We start from the raw sequence: 13,605 nt of genomic DNA, 5'->3' as shown, positions 1-13,605 counted from the left end.
CAATTAATTTGTGCAAATGTCTGTAATTTCTGTGCTATTACTAATATTTATAGCTACCAATTAAATAAAATCAAATTGAAAATTCTTGATTTGTTGGACGGAAACAACAGTTTTTGCACAAATTTGGTCATAGCACATCAAAAATATTTCCAGAATATTGATTAGATACTCGTATCTAATATACTATAGGCATGAGCTTGGCAGGTATAAATAAAATTGATAAAAAAACCGTTTAGTTTATGAAGTTTTTCATTTTTTGCAACAAATTTTTTTTCTCTTCATTTATTGATAAGCAATTACCAATTTAGTTTATCTTATCATGGAAAAGCAATACACTTTCCGTAGATAGAAATTTCAATTTGGGATTTCATTTTTCATTAGTGTTTCAGAGTTTATTTTTGTAGGTGTGTAATCAAACGCAGTTGGGTAATTGGTTTTTCTTTTGGGCCATAAAAGGTAAAAAGAAAATATTATAAATTAAACATTATTGACAGTTCATTGTGTATATCTTATCACATCAAAGGAATACATAAATATATATTATATGATATAACCACAGTTCACTTTGCATGTCACGTTTTGTGAATGTGTGCACGTTAACTATTTAGAGTTTTTAATGCCAAAAATTAATTTTTTATTTTATACTTACATTTTGTTTTTTTTTTTATAATTTAAAACAATTGCTCTTTATTATTTTAAACATTTTAAAATTTTTTTAATAAAATATTTTCAATGATATTTAATTTCAAAGCGCTATAACTTCGGAAAATAACTCTCCAACTCTCTTTTTAAACTATATATAAGTTTCAATAAAATCGTGTCAAAAACATATAGAAAGTATGAGCCATTTATAGAAAAACAAATACAATATTTAATAACGTTGTTAATTACAAACAGTTTCATGAGAAACAATTCCATACAAAACCATGGAAAACAATAGTGCCAGTCCATTTGTTCCAATTTATATAAATTTATGGACGTAGTTCTTTCTTTGCTAGAGTTTAGAAATCACTATTTCTGTTTGCTATGCGTTTAGTACGTATATGATTCTTTGGATTAACATTATTTTGTTGACCTCTAAGCTTAAATAAACTGAAGATTGTGGTTCTTTTATAAAATCTTCTGATTCTAGCTTTTTTGAAATATGAAGTCTGTCATTTGCTTTTGTCTATTTGACAAAATGTTTAAATAAACTGAAGATTGTAGTTCTTTACCTAAATCTTCTGTTTCTAGCTTTTCTAATAAGAAGTCTGTCATTTGCTTTTGTCTATTTGATCAAAGTTCAGAAGATCTACAACCAGAAGACGCACTGTCAATAAATTACTTTGAATCTACAAATTACTGTATTTTTCTTGAATTATTAATTTTTTTGGATAGCTCTGGTGTCTATGGTTTTAATAGCTCTAACGAATATAGTTTAAATAGCTCTGATAGTAATAACAATAGTTCGAACCATCAGCAGAATCTACATCGAATTAAAGAGAAAGAACAATAATAAACAGATATTGTTCTTTCGGTCTTCTATAGGCCACCCAAAATTTTCATATCGGTTTCTAAATTTTTACATTTTACATTTGGAACGTATTAAACTAAAGTAATAGGTTTGTTTTTGTAATCGCCCTTTGAAGAGAACTACTTACAAGTAGTGAATTCTAAATTAACCTATTTTAAGATATTGAGGTTTCTTTGACAGACATTTTGGTTTTTCAATTTTACTTTATTTTTTGTGTACTTGTACCATATAATGGTTTATATTGATAATACAAATAATATTACAAACATCATTCATCAACTTAAAGAAATTGTAAACAAAATATCTGGTATTTACTATTTTTATAAACCAAATAATACAAAATTATTGTTATTAGTTCTAGTGAAGCCATTGCGTAAATAATATTTTTAATTTTTTCTATCACAAATTTTACAACAACCAATTTACTTTTATTATAGCTTTTATATTTATAGACATTTTATCACTTTTTTTCTGAACTGGGGTAAAATAAATTTGCGAAATTCTGATTGTTTCACTTGCGGATATAGCTTCACGTTGTTTTAATATCAACGTGTCTATTTCTCTGAATTTTAACGCGTTTATTGCACTGTTCTTGTTTATATCTCTCAATTTGCAAACGTTCATTACGTTGTTCATCAATTTCACAACTGATATTTTCGTTTGTATATCTCATCAATTTTTTCTTTCAGTATACTTTCTAACGAGTGTTTTATTGATGTATTTTTTTAATTTTTTTATAACAAAATATCAGTAATAATATTTTTTTACACTTTATTTATTATAATTTAAAGTTAAACAAAATATATAAAATTTAATTTTTAAACTTATCATTTTTAAACTTAAAATTATCATAAGCAAAAGTTTTTTTTGAGTAAAAATCTTTGTAGAAATAGTAATTTTTTTGGTTCATTGGTGTCACTTATAGAGTTCAAATAAGAATAATAATAAATATTTATTTATTTTATTTATTTATTTGTGAGTTAACACTAAAATTAATTTTAAAGATTACTAAAAAAAGCAATTGGTCCTTCGATTTTAAATAATAATAAATATTTTATTAAAGTTAGTTCAAAAATCGGAAAATTTCTAAGTACTTTAGTTACAAATATATAAAACCTTATATATCTTCTATATCTTATATATATATATATTCTTATATCTTGATAGAGAGTTGTGAAATAGTAATTTTATATTCATCTTATCCCTTTCTATGCTATTAATTTACAATAGTCATAAATTAATATATATCTATAGAAATTTGTTTGATATATACCATAAAAAATACGTTTCAGTAAATATATTACAGTGATAGCAGCTATTAAAAATAGTAGAAATATCATTGACAGTCATCTGTTCTAACCGTGCAATTGTTTGAGTTCTCAGTTTTTATTTTTCATACAAGTAAGTGGTTCCTAACAGGTGGTCCACGAAATGGTTTAAAATGGTTCGTGAATCAAATTTAACAAGTATGATTATGTGGCTTATAATTCACCCACTGAGATTTCACTTATTAGAAAATAAACACAAAAGATTTCCAAAATTTCCATTACTTACCTATTTTATACCTTATAAAAAAGCGTATTAATATAATCATACAGTTTATTATTCTTAAACTTTGTGATCCCTACTAAAAACAAAAATATTGTAGTGGTCCTTGGTCAATAAAAAGTTGGGAACTACTGGTATATATAGACCGTTTTCTAACCTGACAGAGTAGTTAGTGCCGGATCTGGTAGCTAAGTAGAGGTTTCAGTGAGTTGTAACGGTATGATTATAATAAGAATTTTAAGAAAAAGAAATTATGTATTAATTTTATTTAAAGATTGATTAATATTATATTAAAATTTATTATAACAAAAAAATATAAATTAATGCACATTTATTAAAAAAACAACAAAAAATTAATTTAGATACTGTGACTTTATAAAAGATATTAGTAAAAAATTATTATAGAATTTAAAATAAATTAAATGTACTGAACTCATTGAAAAATTAAAAAACAAAAAAAAAAAATTATTTAATATATGTAGTGTGACTTTCAAAAATGTATTTACGTAAATAGATTAAACAAAAAAAAAATTAGAATAGATTTAAATATGACTCTTATTTCTTTAGGCGTGCGTAAACTTATACCTTTTAACTGACTAGTTAAGTAAATATTCAAAAATCATACTTTAAAAATTTTTTTTTATTTGTTTATAAAAATGTTAAAATAAAGGCAATAATTATTTCTTTATTGAAGTTTGTAGACCGTTTACATATATAAATATTCAATGAAAAGTATTAAACAAGTTACCATTTATTTATTTATTGAGAATTTCACGAATCTATATAAAAAATCCCATTGATTAGATAAAAATGTTTTTAATTAAAAAATATTGAATGAATCATATTTTGTGCAAATAAACTAATATTCACTTATAATAATTATAAAATAGCTGACTCAATATGAAATATTTATAATATAGCAAAAATATTTGAGTTGTACATTAAGACTGAAAAGTTTTCGGAAATTCTCATTTAAAATTCGCGCGCTGTATATTTTTCGATATTTTAAGTTTATGTAGTTTGGCAGCACTGTCCTTAATTACTATGCCAAAAATGAGCTCGATCTGTCAGACAGTTCGTTTACGGCAGCTGTTGAAACCAGTTCACCTCAGTAGTGCGTTGCGAAATGTCTTCGACGGTCGTACGACCGTCCTGGAAGGCTTTGTACCACTCATAAACTTGAGTTTTCGATAAAACTGATTCCCCATAAGCCTTTTGTAGCATTCGCAACGATTCTGCACACGAAATTTCGTTCGAAACACAAAATTTGATGCAAACTCTTTGTTCAATATTTTTTTCCATTGTTTTTTTCGCAACGCCCTACTGAGGTGAACTGGTTTCAACAGCTGCCGTAAACGAACTGTCTGACAGATCGCGCTCATTTTTGGCATAGTAATTAAGGACAGTGCTGCCAAACTACATAAACTTAAAATATCGAAAAATATACAGCGCGCGAATTTTAAATGAGAATTTCCGAAAACTTTTCGGTCTTAATGTATAATTTTTGTAATATATATATAAATATATATATGTTTGTAATTATTATAACATTAGGAAAATATTATTTAATTCCATAAAAGATAAAAAAAAAAGTATTTTCAAAAGAAAATAGAAAACATTTACAAAAGTTAAACAGTAAAATTGCATCATTAAATGAAAAATATATTAACAAAGTCGGTCTGTAGCTCTCGGTAATTATTGAAATAATTTCACCGTTACCTCAAGCATTTCCATCATTAACATTTTTTCTCTTATTAATATTTTTATATCATCTTTTGAAACATTTAAGCCAAACCATTTAAGAGCCCAGATAAGTGGCAGCTCGTAATTCTACATTAATTGTTATTATTTAATCTTATTATGCTTCCGCTTTTTAAGTAAATTGCACTATATTACATTAATGTTATCATAAGTAACATGCACTTCACATATTTTAATTACTTTCTTTTAAAAAATATGATTACATATATTATAAGTGTTATTATAAGTTTATATACAGTTAGTTATATTATATATAATTCATTTTTTGGTACCTCTTGTTAAGTTTCATATTAAATCTATTATCATTGTATCAATCATTATAATTGTTTTCTTATTATTGTATTATTATTGTCAATTATTATAATTGTATTTTTATTAGTGCATTAATTATATGTGTACATAAGTACCTAAATTAGTTCTTATGTTGTTTTTGTTGTTGGTGTTTATTTGTGTTATCAAACATTTAGCAATGTTGCTGGCTCTCACAACTAAATATTCGCACGCTAGCAGCGTGCCAGACGTAACATGATCATCTTCACACGCCACTGTGCAAGGTTGATAAGCATTATGTTCAATTTCTTTTATCGTGTGTTCGTTGTGAGTTGCAGCAATAGGCAAGCCGCTGCGACAATTCTGTTGTTCCCACAGGTGCAATATGAGTTGGCGCATGGCTTCAGTGATAACACATTTAAGTCACCAAATTTGTGAAGCAGGTTGATATATGGCAAAATACATATATCAGCTTGCTGATTGCATTAAATAGTATAAGCATAGGTAATGCACATATTTCCCACGAATGCCCTTGGCCTTGAATGTTCAAAGTCCATCGGATAACAAATCGTGGGAACTGGGTGCATTTCCTCATTTACCATAAGCTTAGTGTTAAGAATTTTGTATAAAAGCACAACATTTTTAATAAACATTGGATTCAATTTAACAACCTGAATACAACCAAGTGTTTTCTTTTGGTTTAAGTGCCTAAAAGAACCTTGAGCAAAGTCGGTTTATGTGCCGAATTTGAAAATCAATAATAAAAATAAAATAAACAAATAAATATCTATATATATATTTACATATATATCTAGATATCTATAAATTACGTAACTGGTTCATGTGCCGGATTACGTAAGTGAATTACTAAGCTGGTTAAAGTGCCGGATTAGTGAATCCGTATCAGACTAGATACGGAGGATAACATATCGTGAAAAGCTAAGCTGGTTCAAGTGCCGGATTAGCTTCAGTCCGTATCAAACTAGGTACGGATCATAACATTTTTGGTGACCCCGACGTGATTTATCACGCATCAGTGGACATACACGTGATATCACGCATCAGTATTGTCATTTGTGGACATACACGTGATCTATCACGCATCAGTATTGTCATTCACGCAGCAGTATTGTCATTTGTGGACATACACGCATCATTGTTGTCATTCAGTGGACATACACGTGATATCACGCATCAGTATTGTCATTTGTGGACATACACGTGATCTATCACGCATCAGTATTGTCATTCACGCAGCAGTATTGTCATTTGTGGACATACACGCATCATTGTTGTCATTTGGTGACATACACGTATCAACATTTCAACAATCAATTTTCTGGTGACCATGGAGGACCTTATCAACCAACAGGCTGAAACAGGTGCTGAAATCCAGAACATCATAAGAAACTTCAAGAAGGATGGTCAGGCAAGGAAAACCCAGGCGTACTATGAAGAACGACTGAAGCGTTTAAACTCAGCGTGGGAGTCCTTCGATGAAGTCGACAGTAAAATTCAGAGTCTTGATTCAATTCCAGTCGGACACGACTACATAAAAAAGGAATATTATCAAGAGATCCTGAATATTTACAAACAGTACAGCCGACAATTTGAAGCGGCCATTCAACAATTCAACCAAGAAGAAATAGTCGAGCCTGTAACTGTTCCATCAACATCAAGATTTGATGTTGGACACACAGATGATCCAGCGTGCGGCCCTGATCCACAGATTCAAGGGCTCATCAACAAACAACGCGCAATATCATGTTCATTATTGCGGCTCATCAATGGCGTCAAGCGCATATACGAGCAACAGCCTCTGTCATATTACCAAGTAAATATTGACAGAATTAACAAATTATGGCAAGAAATTGAAGCCGTTAATTTTAAAATCTGGGAAATACATTCCAATCCAATAGGAGTTGGATATGATATCCAGAAATATATTGAACTAGAAGAAGAAGTTCAAAATGTGCTGGTGTCACTAACATCAAAGGTGACATCAAATCAACAGCAACCACCTCTCGTTGCGGAAAAGGTGCAAGTTAGGTTACCTAACATAACAATTCCGAAGTTTGACGGAACATATACCAAGTGGATAGAGTTCGACAACTTGTTCACAGAAATGATCCACAACACTCAGTTGCCAGACGCACAGAAGATGTGGTATTTAAAAAATCATTTAACTGGAGATGCAGCAGGATTAGTAGCACATCTAGCTCTAACCAATCAAAACTATGCAACAGCATGGCAGATATTGAAGGAACGGTATGACAATAAAAGAATTATCGTTTCGTCCATCATCCAGAAACTCATGAATCAAGCAACTGTGAAGGGTTCAGCAGCGAATGACATTCGGGTCATACATGACTGTACACTGGAAGGGTTATTGGCATTAAACAATTTGGGCATTGACACCAGTTCCTGGGGTCCAATGTTGTTATATGTATTAACTCAAAAATTAGATAAACAAACTAGACTGCTATATGAACAGTCTCTAGTGCATCCGCGCGAATTACAATCAATTGATGATTTTCTGCTATTTCTGGAAAAGCGATTTCAATCATTGGAAAGTGTCTATCCAAATCAACCAGCAGTCAAAGTAGTGACAGCAACAGTAACTACAAACAATACGCTATCTTGCAAGATGTGTCACCTCAATGGCCATCAAATTCACCAGTGTGACAAGTTCGTGGCATTATCAGTTCCTGATCGTGTCTCCGCAGCACAACGGTTGAAATTGTGTTTCAATTGTCTTCGCAGCGGACATAGAACAAGTGATTGCAACAGCAGGCATTGCGTCAAATGCAATAAAGCGCACAACACGTTACTTCATCTGCAATACAATAAAAAAGGGGCAACAATTGGCTCACGTGAAAACACCAATACCAAAGCTGCTGTGTCAAAGAAAATCACTTCCTCCACACAAAAAGAAGCTACCACTGTTTTAACTACAGCTCTGTCAACAAGGCCATATGTGTTGCTTGGGACCGCTAAGGTCAATATTACTACAAATACTGGAGAAACAATTGAATGCAGGGCTATTCTGGATTCAGGCTCTCAAGTCAATTTAATAACCGAAAAGCTGGCCAAAAAATTACAACTAAGGCTAAATCCAAACCCAATATGGATCGAAGGAATTGGCTCAAGTAAGAGAGGGGCAAACTATCAAGTCACTGCCAACATTTCATCACGTACCACTAATTTCAATATAAAATTGAAAGCATTTGTGGTACCGAAAATCATTTCGCCTCAACCTAACAAATCATTTGACATATCTCAGTGGCCGATTCCCAAAAACATCAAACTCGCCGATTCCGAGTTTAATGTAAACAGTGATGTCGACTTATTGATAGGTGCCGAGTATTTCCATTCGCTGTTATCAGTAGGTCAGATTCGTATGACAGACAACTTACCAATATTGCAAAAAACCGTCTTCGGTTGGGTATGCAGCGGCATCTTCAGTGGGTGTGATCAGGGCACAATGGCATGTACAATTGCCACTGAAAGTGAGCAAGGACTAGACAACCTACTCACAAAGTTTTGGCAATTAGATGAAGTTGCAAGTCATGACCGGCAACTTACAAATATCGAAAAAAAATGCGAAGCAGCATTCAATCAAAATACTCAACAAAACAACGAAGGACGGTTCATTGTAAAAATTCCGTTTACAGACGATGCATCTGCACTTGGTGAATCAAAACAAATGGCTCTAAATCGATTCTTGAAACTGGAACAGCGACTGAACAAGCAGCCTAGCTTACGAGCAGAATATGTCAGTTTTATGAGGGAATATGAGAAATTAGGCCATCTACAAGAAATTCAAGAGGACCAATTATTGTGTCCTAATTATTTTCTGCCCCATCATTGTGTGCTCAAATCTGATAGTACTACAACGAAGCTAAGAGTAGTTTTTGATGCGTCCGCAAAAACCTCTACGGGCATTTCGCTCAACGAAATCATGCATAAGGGGCCAGTAGTACAAAGTGAACTAGCAGCCATATTAATGCGATTCAGAATGCCGCGATTCGTATTTACGACAGATGTGGAAAAAATGTATCGACAGATACAAATTCACCCAGATGACAGACGATTTCAAAATATATGGTGGCGCGAACATCCTAACGAGAAATTGCGGTTGTTGCAGCTTAGTACAGTAACTTATGGTACTAGGGCCGCACCGTACCTAGCTACAAAATGTCTACAGACGCTGGCCATAAAAAACAAATCTAAGTATCCTCTCGGAGCAGCAGCACTCGAAACCGACTTCTATGTTGACGATGGTTTATGCGGAGCCAACACAATAACGGAAGCAGTTGAAATTAAAAATCAACTGATCAACATTCTCTCTACAGCCGGTTTCAAACTACGAAAGTGGTCAGCCAATCACAAACAGTTGCTTCATGGCATAGCACCAGAAGACCAAGAAGTGGATTTGAATCTTTTATATGAAGAACATACATCAGTTAAAACTCTGGGAATTATATGGCTGCCAAAGACTGATCAATTTCAAATCAAGGTGAATACGGCGACAGAGAACAAAATCACTAAGCGAATAATCTGTTCAGAACTAGCTCGAATTTTCGATCCTCTGGGGCTCGTCAACCCCGTAACGGTACAAGCAAAAATGTTCGTTCAACGGTTATGGCAGCTTCAGCTCGACTGGGACGAAACACTACCAGAAGAAATGCACAACAAGTGGGACAGGTTTCGATCCAATCTGAAAGAACTTCAACGTATACAAATTCCACGTCATGTCAACAACCACAAGAATCCGAAAACAACACAGTTGCATATTTTTTGTGATGCTTCTCAAGGAGCATATGGTGTAGCAGTATATATAAGATCTTCATTTCCAGATGGAACAATCGGTGTGCAGCTACTGGCATCCAAATCCAGAGTTGCACCCTTAAAAACTCAATCCATTCCACGTTTGGAGTTATGCGCAGCGTTACTGGGTGCAACCTTTGCTACACGTGTTAAAACGGATCTTCATCTTGAGCAGAGCAAAATGTTTCTATGGAGTGACTCCGAAATCACACTTTATTGGATAAATTCCGAACCTTCAAAATACCAAGTGTTTGTGGCGAATCGCATAGCCAAAATACAGGAACTCACGTTGCCTGAACAGTGGCGACACGTTAGTTCAAAACTTAATCCAGCAGATATGCTATCTCGTGGTGTCGATCCACAAGATCTTGGCAAAAATCACATGTGGTTCCACGGACCGTTGTTTTTATATGGAACAGAAGCCAAGTGGCCATCACCCATTAAAAAAAATCTACAAATAGATGACGACCTGGAGGAAAGGTCCAAGGTGACATTAGTGGCTGCATCAACCCCTGATGATCTGATCAGTATGATTTATAAAATTAACCATCGAAATTCTTACAAAACATTAGTAAGAACCATGGCATTTGTTCTCCGTTTTGTAAAATGCAGTCGTCATAAAAAACGACCGAATAACACCAACCTGGAACCGAACGATTTAGATGAAGCGGTAGTTATCATCGTCAAAGCAGTGCAATTAAGCGAGTTTTCCGAAGAAATCAGCCATTTAACGAAAGGCAAATCATTAAAACCAAATAATAAGCTTCAGGGATTTGCACCATTTTTAGACAAAAACAACATCATAAGAGTAGGGGGACGGGTCTCAGAATCAAGTATACCATACAATCAGAAACATCCAATGATTTTGCCATACAATGACCCCGTGGCAAAACTTATTATGGAACACATACATCAAGAAAATCTCCATTGTGGGCCTCAAGCATTGCTGGCACAGACCAGGCAAAAATTCTGGCCAATCAAAGGAAAGTGCATGGCTAGAGCTGTTGTACAACAATGTGTCGTATGCAGACGAGCACAGCCTCAAATGTTAAAACAAATAATGGGTAACTTACCAAAAGATAGAGTTTCTCCAACCAGACCATTTTTCAATTCAGGAGTAGATTTCTTGGGACCAGTGTGGATCCATTACAAAATCCGCGGTAAAAAGCCATGCAAAGCATACATTGCAGTATTTTGCTGTTTTTCCACCAAAGCAGTTCATCTGGAGATCGTTAGTGATTTGACCACCAATGCATTTATATATGCTCTTCAAAGATTCATATCAAGGCGAGGCAGGTGTAAAAATATCTATTGCGACAATGCCACGAACTTTGTTGGAGCCTGTAAACAATTAGATGAACTCAAGTCTTCAATATATAGTCTAACCGCTCAAAATCAAGTTACACGATTCTGTACTGATAAGGGAATGACATTTCATTTCATTCCACCACGTGCACCACACTTTGGTGGCATATGGGAAGCGGCTGTCAAATCAGCAAAGCATCATCTTAAACGATCCGTAAATACATTACACTTAACATATGAGGAATTGGAAACCGTTGTAGTTCAAATCGAAGCAATACTCAATTCCAGGCCAATAACACCACAATCTTCAGATCCAAATGATCTAATCGCACTCACGCCAGGTCATTTTTTGATCGGCGAACCATTAACAGCAATGCCAGAAAATTCCAGTGTATCATCACGTTCATTACCATCATGTTGGAAGGCAAGCGCACAAATTCAACAAAACTTTTGGTCAAGATGGTCCAACGAATATTTAAATGAGCTTCAGTACCGCAATAAATGGAAAACAGAAGCAGAAAATGTTAAACAGGGCACTATGGTTATCATAAAAGAAGATAACACACCCCCTATGGAATGGCCATTAGGGCGGATAGTGCGTACCTACCCAGGAATTGATGGCAAGGTTCGAGTGGTAGATGTCAAAACCAAGAACGGAATTTGGAAACGGCCAATACATCGATTGGCGCCATTACTAGCAGAGGCACATTCATCGACCGATGTACAAGCAGATCAAGCTGAAGACGCACCACGAAAACGCGCAAAATTCGACAACAATCAAAATCCGAAGTAGACGTAGAAGCACAGATTTGACCGAAGTCAACAGGAGGGAGAATGTTAAGTTTCATATTAAATCTATTATCATTGTATCAATCATTATAATTGTTTTCTTATTATTGTATTATTATTGTCAATTATTATAATTGTATTTTTATTAGTGCATTAATTATATGTGTACATAAGTACCTAAATTAGTTCTTATGTTGTTTTTGTTGTTGGTGTTTATTTGTGTTATCAAACATTTAGCAATGTTGCTGGCTCTCACAACTAAATATTCGCACGCTAGCAGCGTGCCAGACGTAACATGATCATCTTCACACGCCACTGTGCAAGGTTGATAAGCATTATGTTCAATTTCTTTTATCGTGTGTTCGTTGTGAGTTGCAGCAATAGGCAAGCCGCTGCGACAATTCTGTTGTTCCCACAGGTGCAATATGAGTTGGCGCATGGCTTCAGTGATAACACATTTAAGTCACCAAATTTGTGAAGCAGGTTGATATATGGCAAAATACATATATCAGCTTGCTGGTTGCATTAAATAGTATAAGCATAGGTAATGCACATATTTCCCACGAATGCCCTTGGCCTTGAATGTTCAAAGTCCATCGGATAACAAATCGTGGGAACTGGGTGCATTTCCTCCTTTACCATAAGCTTAGTGTTAAGAATTTTGTATAAAAGCACAACATTTTTAATAAACATTTGATTCAATTTAACAACCTGAATACAACCAAGTGTTTTCTTTTGGTTTAAGTGCCTAAAAGAACCTTGAGCAAAGTCGGTTTATGTGCCGAATTTGAAAATCAATAATAAAAATAAAATAAACAAATAAATATCTATATATATATTTACATATATATCTAGATATCTATAAATTACGTAACTGGTTCATGTGCCGGATTACGTAAGTGAATTACTAAGCTGGTTAAAGTGCCGGATTAGTGAATCCGTATCAGACTAGATACGGAGGATAACATATCGTGAAAAGCTAAGCTGGTTCAAGTGCCGGATTAGCTTAAGTCCGTATCAAACTAGGTACGGATCATAACACCTCTGTTTAGGTAATTACTTAGTGAAACAAGGTTTTTAATCTAAAAAAAATTAGGTTTAATTTTAATTTTAAATTAAGTTTAATTTTTTTAAAAAAAGTTAAGATGTTAATAAAACAACCAAGTAGATACTAAGTGGTTGATAAATACTCGGCCTAAGTAATAAAAACGCATGTTTTTGGAAAATTATATTTTATGCTTGAATATAGTCTCCTTTTAGTTTGACATATCGGCTTCAACAACACCTTTTAAATAATACGATTTATTAAGTTCTCCAAAAAATACCTTAGTTTCCCATTCCACTTCATCATTTGATGATGAAGCAAATCTCTTTTCCTGGAGTCATCTTTTTAAGTTTGGATACAGGTAATAATCACTGGCAGCCACATTTGGAGAATTCGGTGGGCGAAGAAGTAATTTGTACCGTAATTCATTTATTTTTGCCATAGCTTTCATTGACGTGTAAGCGGGTGCGTTATCTTACAAAAACCAAATTTTTTTCTTCTATAAATATAGATGATTTTTCTTGATTTCTTCGTTTAATTGATC

At 33.4% G+C, this 13,605-nt stretch overlaps 1 protein-coding gene across 3 annotated transcripts in view; it reads left to right on the top strand.

Moving 5' to 3' along the window:
• LOC119669365 overlaps positions 1 to 13,605 on the top strand; it is a 141,799-nt gene that overhangs the window by 94,438 nt on the left and 33,756 nt on the right. The window contains exon 1 of one of the 3 annotated variants that reach the window (XM_038079224.1): positions 391 to 456. The exons of the other annotated variants lie outside the window; for them this stretch is intronic. The gene's annotated coding sequence lies outside the window, so the exon portion shown is untranslated. Of the gene's footprint in view, positions 1 to 390; positions 457 to 13,605 lie in introns of those variants that run through there. 3 annotated transcript variants of the gene reach the window in all.

Source organism: Teleopsis dalmanni, chromosome 1, assembly GCF_002237135.1.
Source record: "Teleopsis dalmanni isolate 2A chromosome 1, ASM223713v2, whole genome shotgun sequence".
NCBI classification, from domain to species: Eukaryota; Metazoa; Arthropoda; class Insecta; order Diptera; family Diopsidae; genus Teleopsis; species Teleopsis dalmanni.
The sequence above is the reverse complement of the archived record's forward strand: the minus strand, read 5'-3'. Positions and strand labels throughout refer to the sequence as shown.